We start from the raw sequence: 12,131 nt of genomic DNA, 5'->3' as shown, positions 1-12,131 counted from the left end.
AGCCGTGAGCTGCCAACAGGTGGCGGGATGGCTCAGCTAAAAAAAAAAAAAAAAAAAACAACCAAAAAAAAAACAACCCAAGGTCTCTGAAGGCAAATGACCTTAATTTATAATCCTGGTTTAGCTTTTTACTATGTGTATAATAGTGAAAAGTAACAACTCAAGTTGCCTCAGTTTTCTCATTTAAATCTGATGATGACAATAGTATCTAGAGTGTGTGTATGTGTCTATCACAGTGGCCAAAACATAGTATGTGTTAAATGTGTTAGCTGATGTAATTAGCAGCTATAGTTCCACCTGTTATTATTTCATGTGGTTTTTACCAAGATAAGTAAGCACCTTCAAGAAATGTTGGTAAAAATACATATGTCAAAATAGAGTGTTCTCTATTAGTTTAATCCTTTTGATCTTGTCCATGCCAACGTGATCTTTCACCCCACAGCTTAATTTTTTTCAAGCAGGAGTATTCATATCAGCCCCAGAAACTCAATAATTTGAGTAGGTAATGTTTTCTCTTATTGGTTTATTTAAATGTCAAAATAGTCTTTGCACTGAATTCCAGCCCAGAGGGAAATAAAAGCCTAAAACTTGTTAAATTAATACAAATACACCAGAACCAGGCTGCTGGGAATCACTGCTGCACAGTTTCAGCAAATTTCCTTACAATAAAAGCAACATCTAAATTACTATCCTTTTACTTATTGTATCACCTTAGAGAACACATGGCTATGTGGCTATTCCTATTACTATGCCCCCTACTATACATCAAATACTATACAAGGCGTTTGATCTGAATTAGCTGATCCTACCAAAAGCTTATGTGGTATGTGAGGTTCAGAGGAATCTAGCCAGTGGTCCAAGGTCATAGAGCTAATAAGTGGTAGCCAGGATCAGGACAAGAGTCTGTTTCTGTCTTCAATATCCCCCTGCCCCCACCTCATGAAACGCTACTAACTTCCATAGGATGAAATATTCCCAAGATGATTTTTTGTAATTTTTATTTGGTGGTAAAATACACATAACATAAAATTTACCATTAGTGACATTTAGAAAATTTACAATGTAATGCAGCCACCACTACATCTAGTTCAAGAACATTTTCATCACTCCAAAAGGAAATCTGGTACTCATTAAGCAGTCACTCTCCATCCCCCATCTCCCCAGCCACTGATAACTACTTATCTTTCTTCTGTTATTATGAATGTCCCTATTCTGAATGTTTATGGATATTTTATAGAAATGGAATAATACAATTATTTAATGGCCTTTTATATTAGAATTTATTTCACATATAGAAATCATATGACCAAATTATTAAAATATTAGTTTATAACAGAAATTTTTAGATATCTTAATAAAATAATTTTGATGTTGGGACCTTTGCTTAATTTACTTCATAAAAGTTGTTTCCAAAAGAGCATAGGATTTGGAACAAAGAAGCTTGAATCTAGGAACTATGGTAATTATTTGTTGACTTTGTGATTCTGGGGAAATAATTCAAGATGACATTCTGGGTCTCCAGAGCAGTCAGGCTACATCACCTTGAGGTCCATTTAGAATGCTCCTCCCTAATGGGCTATGCTTTTGGAACAAGTTTTAACTCAGGTAGAATTAACTGGGTAGCACTATCTATACTGTCCTGAGGGTCAGAAATAGTTCTATTAATAATATTGAAAGTAAAAACAAAGAGGTGGTTAATTGCATAGTATGATTTGAAGGTTGTTATAAGACCTAGTGCCACCTCAAATGTATTCCCTGTCAGGTGGTCCACTGTATCCAAAAAATCTGACTATTTGAATGTTTGTATCATAGCACCAGGTCTACAATTAAGTTCTGCCTTTCCCAGGAGGAATCAGCGTGAGTCTCCTGCCTGACTGCCAAGTATCTCTGTCTATGTATCAGCTTCCCATCACTCTGATCTCCTCCCTCTGGTTTTCTGTCTTTGTTTATTCTCGCTGGTGCCACAGAGACCACAGCAAAGCCCTAAGTGCCTGGACAGTGCACCTGCACCCGGTTGTAATCTATGGCCCACCACCTACAAGCTAGGTGACTGAGCAAGTCTCCTACCTTACCTCTCTGAACTTCTGCATCCTCACTTGTACAATGAAAAGGAGATTTTGTTGTCACACAGATCTGGAAAGTATAATTCATCTTACAAAGATGTACATCAAAATGGTCAGTGCAATAGGGTTTTTTGTTGTTGTTGATACATTCTCTTTTTTTCTTAGTTTCAGGTATACAAAACAACAGAGTGATTAGAGAGTTATATACCTCATAAAGTGATAACCTTAATAAGTCTTGGTGTTTAAACCTACGTGCAGGCAAGATTGACTGGGTTGGAAAGTAGCTTGTGTATTATATCCTACAAAAAGTGTTGGAGAGTGTGAATAAGGAAAATGAAATGAATAGAATGTAATAAGAGATAACATTCATAACATGTGTAAGAGATAAGAACTACTATCTGCAGTAATAATGAGAAAACCAAAGCATAGGAGAGGCTAATGGGTCTATGGTCAGTCAATGACAGGGCTATGATTTGAACCAAAGCCACTTAGCTCCAAACTCTGTGTTATCAAACACTTGGCTGTATTTTCTGAACAATTCATCTAGAAAAGTATTTAAATATGGTTTATGTTATTGATGGTGGTAAAACTAGGTCCAATGGGGGTCAATAAGAGGGTCAATTTTTGAATGTTCTAACATTGCTAACAATGAAACTATGACACCCCATGAAGAAATAAATTCTGAAGCAATAAAGGTGTTCAAGCAGATTGGAATGTACAATAGCATTTGGGGACTGCAGTAAAAGGGTCCCTGTACTGAATATTACACATAAGGTTTGATGAGCCCAATGTTTCTTCTTAAGGTTCCATAAGTACAGACTTCAATATTCTGGAATAGGTCTGCCATGTTCTGCAGGACGCCAGTGAGTACAACTCTTGCTGGGTCGCTCATGCACGTCAATTCTGATCTTCAACAGAGTCCTGAAAATGGCTGCTGTTATCTCCATCTTACAGAGGGAGACACTGGGCTCAGATACATGTATAGTTAGTAGAGGATGGATATCACCTCAAACTTTCTAATATCAAAGCTGATGTTTTTTAAAAACCATTTTTGAGTAATATTGAATTCCTCAACAACACCCTGAAAATGAATCATCTGTGCAGGAAGACTCGTCTGATTCATTCCTATCTATGTTCCCTTTAATTGTTGTAATATTAATGTAGATGAAAAGGGTGATAGCATTCATGATTATAATTTGAATACCACCTGGATTGGCTTTTGTTGCTGTTTGGAAATGGGTCAGGGTTTTACATGGAATATTTAAATTGAAATGTCATTTCCAATACTTAATAGAATGCAATTAGGATTTTATTGATTAATTAGTGTCTACATGAAGCATTCTATTTTTCTAAAGGCCAGTAATGTGCCTGACTGTTTCTTAAATGTTAACATATTCAGATAATTATAACTGCATCATACTTGCTACTTACACTGCTTGAGTTATTCGCTATTACCAAGGTTGCAGATTCAAGTAAAGCAATCTTTTAAAGTAAAACTGATCTTTAAATAACCTAAAATAATTGTTATAGAAAATATTTCTTAAACCCCCATTAATTTATGCCTACAAACATGTTAGCACCTTCCTACACAGAAGCTCATTTGCAAATGTTTTAAAGGTTATAGAGATGGAATGGATAAAAAGGGAGACCCTACAGCCTATGGAGATCCTTAAAACATTGCAATGTTTCAAGGTCAAATGTATTGTTTAAATAATTTCAAATTTCAGTATAGCAATGACAGTATAACAGCATGAATGAGAAACACAAGTTTAAAATTCAGACCAAGTATATTCAACAAGTGGTGTTGGGTAAAATCCTGCCTCAAATGTCACTTAATAACTGGTCTCACCATCTGTTTCTCTGAAAGAAGAAGACCTTAGACTGGAAGATACTCAGGCACTCAATGCTTGAAGAAAAGTGATCAACTGGAAGAAATTAGGAATAGGCAAAATATGTTGAGCATGTTGTGTTTGTTGGGCCAATGCCTATATACACTGGGCCACTGCTTCCATCTTGAATGGAAAGAGAAGCAAAAAACAGGTATGTCCCATTACGGAGCAAATTAAAACAATGATGTATCTGTGACTCACATAGGTCTCAAATGTACTCTGAAGGGAAGTAAATTACTGATGATTTAGAAATGTTTTTAAATTAAAGTTTGTTGGGGTGACAATTGTTAAGTAAAGTTATACAGGTTTCAGGTGTACAATTCTGTCATACATCATCTATATATCACATTGTGTGTTCACCTCCCAGAGTCAGTTCTCCTTCCATCAAAATATATTTGACCCCCTTTACCTTCATCTACCATCCTCTGCCCCCTTACCCTCTGGTAACCATTAAACTATTGTCTGTGTCTATGAGTTTGTCTTGTTTGTTTGTTGTTTTTCTAGTTGCCTTCAAAATAAATATTAAGCTTTTATTATGAAAAAATATTTGCAGGCCAGCCAGGTGGCTCAGTTGGTTAGAGCATGAGCTCTGAGCAGCAGGGTCACCCGTTTGATTCTCACATGGGCCAGTGAGCTGTGCCCTAGCTGAGCTGCCAATGGGTAGCCAGATGGCTCAGCTGGTGAGAGAGCGTGCTCTTAACAACAAGGTTTCCAGTTTAACTCACGCATGAGATGGTGGGCACAGACCCCTTCACCTCCTCCCACTCCCCGCTCTCCCCACCCCCATAACTAGATTGAAAGTGGCTGCTGGACTTGGAGTTGAGCTGCACCCTCCACAACTAAGATTGAAGGACAACTTGACTTGGAGCTGATGGGTCCTGGAAAAATACAATGTTTCCTTCCCCAATTCCCCAATTCCCCAATAAAATCTTTAAAAAAAATTGCAATTGCACACATGTGTGGAAATTAACATTCTCTGTTGTCTATGTTCTAGACACTGTGCCATTTACTATTCAAAATTTACAATAATCTCATAAGGTAGTATAGTTATACTCATCTTACATACCAAGATGATAAATAACTTTGACAGGGTTACGTAACTTGCCTGAAATTATTCAAATGTGTTTGCACTGCAAAGATTGGCCTTATTAGAACTATCTGATGATGATAATACTAGTAATAACAACAATAAACGTCTTGGGTCATGTATTTCCAGTTGCAACTGAATATTTGAGGGTGGGACCAAAGCATGGACAGTGTATTAGTCAGGGTTCTCCAGAGAAACAAAACCATTCAGATGACTTTGACCCACCCCAAAGACAAAGATTCCTGTTATATAAAAGATTCCTGTATGTATGTTTCCTGTATGTATATGAAATGTTGCTGTATATACATGGTCTAACAATTAAGTTTGCAAACTTTCCACTGTGTAAGTACAGTAATGTAAGATTTCTGTACATATATATGTATATATGTAAGATTCTTTCATATATCTATCCAGTGTATAAATATATGTGTACATACACACACAAAGGGATTTATCAATAATTGGCTCGCACAATTATGAAGGTTGACAAGTCCCAAAATCTGCACTCAGCAATCTGGAGACTCAGAGAGCCACTGATCTAAGTTCCAGTCTGAAAGCTAGCAGGCTGCAGACCCAAGGAGAGCGAAATTTCCATTTGTGTCAGAAGGCAGGAAAAGAGCATGATGTCCCCGCTCAAAGCAGTCAGGGAGGAGGAGTTCCCTTTTACTCCTGGGAGTGTCAGTCAGCCTCTGGGTTCTATTCTGGAACTGAATAGAATAATAAACTGACTGGAGGAGGCCCCCACATTAGGGGGCAATCTGCTTTACTCAGCCTACTAATTCAAATGTTAATCTCCTCCAGAAACACCCTCACAGACCCAGAACACCCAGAACAATGTTTGACCAAGTATCTGGGGACCCTGTGACCCAATCAAGTTGTCACATAAAATTAACGATCACATGCAGTTTTGTTGATTTCCCCAGGTAATTTAGCTGTAAAAAGGCCTAAAAATTCTGGAATATCCCTACCATTGTATTTAGTAATTCTTAAATTTGGTTGTATATTGAAATAATTTAGAGAGCTTCAAAAATTACTAATGCCTGGGTCCACCCCTATAAATTCTGATTTAATTGATCTGATTCAAATGTGCAGTTAGGGGTGAGACTTAGGCTAGAGGCCTTGTTCTGAAATGTGGCCAGTGACTTGTGTTCCCAGACACCCGGCAGTGTGGTCTTTCTGCCTTTCTCAGGTGGTATGGTATTGCTCAACTCACACTGAGAAGTGGCCAGGGATCAAATTACATGCCAAGATTTTAACTTTTAAATGTCTGTATACAAAGAGATTCCTGATTTATCTTGTGGCTGTCTCCATCCAACTGCTGGTGGAAAGAGCTTTTCCTAAGGGGATCAGGCCTGTTTCCCTTTTGCATAGATACAAGGACAATGTTCATCTTTGCCCTTGAAGCCAATACCTTGAGTCATCAGTGACATTGACACACTAGAAAATTGCTGCTCCAGAGAAATTCAGGAACGCAATCATTGTTTCTAAACTGCATTTCATAGGCTTTCCACATCAGCACACTTGCTGAATAGAGAAACTACACAGTGTCCTATGCGTGTACTGTTTGTACATTTTCAGCGACTGTGTTTGTGGCAGAGAGCCCTAGACAAAGGCTTTCCTGGACCACATGGCCACCAAGATTTCAGTGTTTAACATTTCCTAATTCCTACCTCACCCGGGAGCCAGTCAGGAACTAACACAATGCCGCATGTCCTAATAAGGAATCCTAGCTGCTAACCCGGAAACATCAGAGTCTGTAACTCCGAGTCTTGTCCAGATTGGGGCTCAGCCTCTGGATGTAAATCTGCTGAGCCTGTGCCGGCATTAACAAAAGTTGCTTCCTGAGCTTTGGTGTCCTGTCTCTCTGTCTGAGTTTCCCATAACATGTTGAGAGAGGATGTGTGTGGACATTGGGAGGAAAAGTGGATCCCATTTTTTCTCAAGCAATTTCAGCAGGAGAAACCATCAGTGTTTTGTGCATGGTATGTACTCAACAATTGTGCATTAATAGCATCAACTGCTGCTCTGGAGCATCTTCCATGTGACAACCATGGTCCAAGGCTACGAGTAGGAGCTGAGTGTGAGCTGGAGCTCTGCTCTCACAGGAACATAAAATGTTCATGTGTAACATATAGTGCAGCAGAGATCAGCTCCTGTGAAACAAGTAGAGAAAGGACACAGTAGCATATGAGAGCCACAAGGGTGCAGGAAAAAAGACACCAGTGAAAGGTGTTTTGGGGAACGGGCTGGATCTGGTGGTTTTTTTTTAGATTTCTTTTAATTGGGGAATTGGGGGATGGGAACAGCGCTGGGGAATTGGGGGAAGAGGCACAGGCAAGTTGCTGTCCTTTTGTTCTTCAGTCTAGTTGTGGAGGACGTTGCTTCACTGGCCCAAGTTGGCACCGTCATTGCACTCTTTCCTGGTGAAGCAGATCAGTCACCAGCTTCTGGACGGCTGCTCACTGTGGCTGCTGGCCACTCACGCTGGCTGCTGGCTACACATGGTAGCCCATGGCAACCCACTGCAGCAAGAGCTGCAGCCTATGCGGTCGCCAGCAACTCATGGCAGCCCAGCTCCAGGTTGAGCTGTTGTTCAGCATCTTAGCTGTAGAGAGCAGTGTCACTAGTCTTCATATGTGGGATCCGAACCAGGGCCCTCTGGTGTCCCAAGCCAGGTCTTAACCAACATGCCAGTTGGTCGGGCCAGGCTGGAGCTGTTTTAAAAGTAGAAATCAGGATATGCTATTGTTCCTGAATTATAATGTAATTATGTTGCAGTCAGAGCTTATATTATGAAATATTCCCATCGTTTTGTGGCTTGTTGAGATTTATTTTAAAGTCGCAACATGTAATCTACCTTAGTGGAGATTCCAGTGCAACTGAAATAAACTTACATTTGTCAAATGTAATGTTCTATAAAGGCTAATTATACCAACTTGGTAAACAACGTCATTCAAATCTTGTATATCCTTATTGTTTTCCTATTGTTTTTATTGGTTACTGAGATCTGGGCATTAAAAATAACCTAGAGTCCAGTGCCCTACCTTAAACCAATAAATCAGAATCACTAAAAGTGCACTCCTCCAAGTAATTTTAATGTGTCCGCAGGTTTCAGAACTAATGTTCTAGAGAAAAATGAAATCCTTGTTGATAGAAATGACTTGTATAATTAAGTTGGTTGCTTAAATGTGTACAAATAGAAATTTAAACTTTGCTTCTAGCTTACTTATAGTTCTTAGAGGAATATAAAAGCAAAACAAATATAAGAATTACACACGAAACCAATGTTCAAATTAGTAAAATTAATTTAATGTCTAATGGATTATGTTTTGCTAAAACAACATAGCCAGTGTTGGCTTCAACAGTGGAAAGATGTAGCCTCAGGTTCTGTTCCATATTTAATCTGTTTTTATATTTTGACTTCAATAATACTAATGCAGAGATCTCCTTTCCTATAAGTACTTTGTACTAAATTGTATTAATAATAGCATTATTAGCTGGTTAAAAATGATCATTGTTCATTCTTAACCAAAGTTCTGCCAGCAAGCAATTCTTGCATGATAATATTAATGAATGCTGAGTTCAAATCTTAGTTCTTGATCTTCTTTCTAGATAATGACAGATTTATAATTTTCTCTTATTGGTTTGTAGCAAAACAAAAGTGTTCTTAATCAAAACCAAAAACACCACATATGCTGTCTCCACTGGGAGATTCAGCTTGAGGTGGATTCGGCTCCTTGCTCCCCATCTGTCTGTTCTTTGCTGTTAAATGCATGACCAATGTGTTGTCTGCCTAAAACTTCCAGAATACTAAAACTCCAAAATGGAGTTCTGAAGCTGGTGCTCAGAAGTCGTATGACACTCATATCTGTGTTTGTTGACTCCTGCCATTTCAAAAATCTCATTACTTGAGTCAGATTTATAGTTTCTACAGAACTGGAAGTCTGTCACTCAAAATGGTCCCTAATCACACAACCATTGTACAGTCAGGCAAGAGATAATACTTAAAAACAAGGATGGTGACCTTACTGGATGTCAGGCAATGAAGCTGTCCAGGCTCACATGCCAATGGCAAATTCTGTGCCACTGTGCCTGTGTATTCTGTGTATTCTGTGCAAATGTGCCAAGCATTTGAACAGGCTTTCCAGGTAGTACATACATCACTTAATAACTCTGTAAAATTGTCTGGTCTAGTTGAAGATAAGGTCAAGATTATAGTTATTAAAATTTGGCTTAATACAATTATTTATGGAATGAAGAACATAAAATTACTTGTTGCTTAGTTATGACTGTATTTTCTAGTAGTAAACCTTTGCTTCTGAAACTAGTGCTTGAAGTCCTCCTGACAGCTGGCAGAAAGGAAAGATGGATAAAGTGGGGGAGGTCAAGGGTAGGCTACGCCTGCAGCATGGGCTGAAATCCCAAGTATGAACTAGAATCTCCATCAGTTCTTGCCTCTTACCTTGGTGATATGGATGTCCCTCAGAAGCCCAGACCCTTCATCATGGAGCTAAGCTGTAAACATGTAGCCAAGATGTCACCAAGTAAAAGTAGGATCTTAAGAACTGAGCAGGCCTTAGAATCTTGGGTCAGCATTTTGATCATAAAGTGGTCATTAAATGATCCTGAATATTGTAGTATGCTTTTTATATTACTACTAAAACAAAAACAAAGGCATCAGAACTACTGTGTATTTTGAGTTGTCATAGAAATTTCAGATGCTAGTTTGAAAAGCAATTGCTTTACACCATCAATACTACATTAATTCAGACAATAAACCCAATAAGCAACTCCAGGGTTCTGCTGTATGCTGGGTAAACCTGGAACTACAAAATTAAATCCTATGCCATGTTCATAAGGAGCCCCCATCATTTAAGATAAACATTCATGTGTTACCAGAAAATCCTATAGTCAAGCGACATCACAGGATTCAGAGTTTTGGAGAAGCATTGTAATTTCTGATGCATTTTTGAAGAAACAAATGAGCGTGTCCATCTATCTTCCTTTACTCATCTGCCACTACAGTCCAAGAAGAGAGCAACTTGAATTCATTGCCACTCAGTGTTGTTTGCATGATATATATCCACTCTGCAATTCTCCTTATGTTTCATTAACTATTGTCAGGGGCAATTTGTTCATCCTCTTGCTTAAAACTGGAAAATGGGGCCTGGCATTTTAGTAGCTTCTGGTAGATTTGCTAGTGAATAGTTAAATGTAAATAGGCCCTTTATGTTTTGTACATGCATGCTCTCATCTCTGTTTGGCATTGATGACGTCTGACACTTGTACTATTTCTACAAGAGTCACTGAGTTCCTGTAGACTTGCCAAAGTAGGTTTTAATGTGGCAGGCTGCTTTCATCCTCTATTAGAAATCTGCCAGCTGGTCATGCTCATGTGAGAAGGACTGTCCTTTGGTGTCTGAGCAGGGACATGGGGTAAAGGACAGCACAGGACCAAATAGAAAGGCTTCCTTTCTTTCTCCAAAGCACCCTGTGTTGAGATTTCTTATTGTACTCACCACTCTGTAGCATAATTATCTTCAGTACTGAGTGCAGAGCCTAACACAAGGGTAGTGTTAAAACAAAAGCACCAATCCCAGTCAAAGAAACAAAAACAAAGTACAATAAGACTAATGGATTCCTTTTGGTACTGAATACAACAGAAAATGTGTGCCAGAAGGAGGCATACTGGGAGGATGGGGTTCAGGTAGAACAAAGTTCCTATTAGATAGAGAGGTAGTGAACACAGGGCTGATGCTGGGAGTTGAGTCAACATTCCAGGTTGAGCTGCCAGGCCCCAGTGGGGGAGATAATAGCACCAGCTGCCAAGACATCGATGTGACTCTTATGGGCCCTGAAGCCTGCAGAGCACATTGTCTGGTGTTTATTTCTGTGCCACTAAGAGGGCAGGTGTAAGTCTCTACCTTGGGAATGAAGAAACTTAGATCAGCTTGTGTATGACTGATTATATACTGAAATGACTCACCTCAAAAGCCACACACACACTTACTGCTAAGGCTGGAATTCCCATCACCTTGAAACACTGAGACAGAGATGACTGGCAGCCTTGAGTTGGGAACAGAGGGCTGGTAGATGTCATTAGAGACCCACAATTGGGGAAGGCATGATCAGCTGCAAGAAGGTTTAAGTTTAAATGGCCCCTCTGGCTCTTAGATTAAAAACATAACAAATGAAACTCTCATGGGAAAACAAAACAACAACATAACCAAGGCGTGGAAAGAGGAATTTATGAAAGGTGAGGCAAGACACTGGTCATGGTGCCAGCAGGAAGGATGCCTGGTTAAGGTTTCCTGACCCAAGTCCACATCATCTCAGGCAATGAAGTGATCGAGCCCTTGGTCTGCACTGACACAGCCAGCACAAGTCTCTATTAGAAAGCATCAGCTGACAGCAGTGATGTGCAGGTCTGGGGCTGGGGTGGGATAAGGTGAGAGGGCTGGTGAGACGCATGCGACCTGAGTCACGTGAGCCAGGATGCAGCATGGGGCCTCTGCACAGAGTTATATTTCTCCTGCTGTCAGTCCACCAGAGAAGGATCACTGTCCCAGCGCTAAGGTTTGGTGGGGGAGAGTATCAGCTTTGAAAAGCACAATCTGGTGCTAACTGCTCCTCTAAATTGTGCTGACTGCCAAATCAGAAATCAGATGGGTGGGCCTTTTCATGAGCATTTTTCTGCCAGGTTGTCCCGCAGACTCCCACTAGCTTCAATTCCCCAGATATGGTCTGACACACTCCATGAAACCACATTTATTTCTCCCTGGGGCTCTCAAGTATTCTGCGACTTACTACACACCTAGGTGACCTCTAACTTCTGCTTCCAGAGGCAGATTGCATGGGGTAGCATCAGCTGGGCAGGGGAACTTACCAATTCAATTCTCCCCAATGTCTGTTTAGCCAAACAACTTAGTCAAATAAATGTCAGTGTTCCATGAAACAATAGTGTCCCAGAAGCTCAACTGACCCTCTCCACCCTGACCAGGTTCCATGTTTTGAAGTTTTTCCTGAACATGGCTGACTGTCCCTGGAATTGTCAGTAGAAGCCTATCCTCATTTTGGCTCAGGACCATGCTA

Source organism: Hipposideros armiger, unplaced genomic scaffold (genome assembly GCF_001890085.2).
Source record: "Hipposideros armiger isolate ML-2016 unplaced genomic scaffold, ASM189008v1 scaffold_763, whole genome shotgun sequence".
Taxonomy (NCBI): Eukaryota; Metazoa; Chordata; class Mammalia; order Chiroptera; family Hipposideridae; genus Hipposideros; species Hipposideros armiger.
The sequence above is the reverse complement of the archived record's forward strand: the minus strand, read 5'-3'. Positions refer to the sequence as shown.